The 2398-nt window shown below is 33.5% G+C and overlaps 1 long non-coding RNA gene across 1 annotated transcript; it reads left to right on the top strand.

Annotated features, from left to right (window-relative positions):
• Window positions 1-658: 658 nt before the first annotated feature.
• On the top strand, window positions 659-2176 carry LOC131036510 (uncharacterized). The gene is made up of 2 exons (XR_009104110.2): window positions 659-1142; window positions 1852-2176. It is a non-coding gene; the product is annotated as an uncharacterized LOC131036510 (long non-coding RNA).
• The last annotated feature ends 222 nt before the right edge of the window (window positions 2177-2398 follow it).

Here is a 2398-nt window from a genome sequence, read left to right as displayed (position 1 = left end):
TTTTACATAATTTAAAGATTAAAAAATAGATTTTCTAAAATTTGTATAGTCTAGAATTAACATGACAGAACATACAAAAAATTAAAACAATAAAAATAAGAAAGAATACTACAAACCATCTCTTTTCTATGAATACACAAGTAAATAAGAAACACTCATAAGAAATTTATGAACTACAAAAATTTATGAGAGAAATTGATAAAAATAAATAACTTAAAAAATATATCAACATATTCTATATATAAATATATGGTAGTAAATTATATATGGATAGCGACGCAAGTGGTTGTATCACTAGCCGGCTGCACTCTCTTGGAGAGGGACTATATGTCCTGTAATGATAATATCTTTTCACTTCAATAATGGAGCGTTATCGACAAAAGCTATAGTGCACTCCGTGACCCACTATAAAAGATATTGTTCTATCTCAATCCATCCCTTTCTAATTTCATCTTATTCGGGGACTTTTTCTCTTTAAACTTTTGCTGATCTAAACTGGTCACTATCTTGCCTCGGAAGATATATAGATAAGTTTAAATTGCTATGTGCTCATCGCAGTATATGTCTTAGTATTGTTTTACCATTGCAGGCAATTGTCATGTACTAAAGTTATTAATTCCTGCCTCGCTAGGAACTATTTCTGAGGGTTCAGGTTAAGTAGTGATTAAAATCCATGCAAAAAACCAATCAGACTTCAGCATTATCAAAGATTAAATTTCCATATACTATTTTCTCCAGTGAAGTTGCATATTTCTTAACACAAATATTAATTCAAAGTGTTTTGGCACATTATCATTTTTTATGTTTTCGGCTGCAGAGATGTCAAGTAAGATTTAAGTTCTCAATCTAAGAGAGCACACTATTCTCAAGACATTGTTCTGATTTGTGTAGGATTAGCAGGGGCAGTTCTTCAGTGCTTTGCAGGGACAGACTGCTTGCAATCAGAAGATGTTGCAAACGTAAAAATTTCCCATCTTCCAAGCTGCTACTTACCGAACACTTGTTGGCTTCTGAAGATCACCATCTGCCATAAAAAACAATTGACATGAAAATTTGGAAATTGAAGGAGAACCAAGTGGCACAAGATGAGGAAAATAGAACTCTGCTCTTCGCAGAGTTTTTCAGTTATCTTTGTGTTCAAGGTCCGTTTCATTGTATTGTTGAACTCTGATTGGTTGAATGTCATTTTGTAAAATTTGCTGAGTTCTTTGCTTTAAACTACAAACATGTTTTTTTGTTAGTGGCTTTTGAAGCAGAAATTTTGAAATATGTCAAGCATTTCCTGGAGATTGTCCTGACTTTCTGATATTTTCATATGAAATTTGCTATTTCTTGACAATAGATTTAATTGTGCTTCAATTCCTAGTGAAAATTTATCAGATTCAATTGAATAAAAATTTGGAACATTCTAATGGTTATTGGGCTTTTATATTTTGCATGTGTAGAACGATTTCTGCAACATTTATATATAATTTTGGGTTGTTGGGAGTGTCTGGCTAGCTTCCATTGCATATTACCTTTTGGCGATGGTCTCGGGTGCTGAAATTTGACTCGGGGGTCTTTGTATGTGTGCACTAATGTATGAACCATGAGCCTCACCAGCTTCAAACCAAATGTTCCTTAATCATATATGTTGATCAATAGTGTGAATTATATATTTCAAGAAGAGTGATTAAACTAAACTGGTAGAGTATTTCTTCTAGTGAAATGGAAGCTCATATAATTGACCCAAGTTTTCAACATATCAAAATACTGCAAGGTACCAGTTAAAGAAACTAAATGTGGTATGCTTTCAGATTATATTGCATTGAAATATCAGAGTTGAATAAATTTTGTTGGGTGTTGTCTTAGGATGAACAAATATGGGAAGTTGCATGGCTATATAAGGCAGCAAAAATTGCCGAAAACTTGAACGACATCCAAGCAAACGCCCAGAGTTTAGGAACTGATTGAATCATACAATACATTTGGGTGGTTCAATAGAAATGTTGGAGCCCAGTTGATTTTATCAAAGGTATAGTAACTTGAAGTGTGGGTACTAATAAATTTCAGTAATTTCATTGTGGTCACTGATAAACTTCACTTTTGCCATTGAGTCTGCAATTTTTTTAAGTCTTCACTTTTCTGTCTTAATCTATTGAAGTCTGAATAAAAAGCTCCCTGAGTGGACATTTCACTGCAAAATGTTTTCATGGATGATTTGATTGACTGTAGGTGTAGGTGGTTATGATTTGTACTGTGAAGGAAATCTTGATTGGAAAAGTGAACTCTCTTCAAGAATACAAATGCCACACTGACAATTATATCTACTCCATCCTACCTGGAACATCAGCCTCTGGGTCTAAATACATACCAGGTAGGTGAATGCATACTATTGTTTTGACTGGAACCTACAAAC

This window comes from Cryptomeria japonica, chromosome 5, assembly GCF_030272615.1.
Source record: "Cryptomeria japonica chromosome 5, Sugi_1.0, whole genome shotgun sequence".
NCBI lineage: Eukaryota > Viridiplantae > Streptophyta > Pinopsida > Cupressales > Cupressaceae > Cryptomeria > Cryptomeria japonica.
Note: the sequence above shows the minus strand (reverse complement) of the source record. Positions and strands in the feature narration are given on the sequence as shown.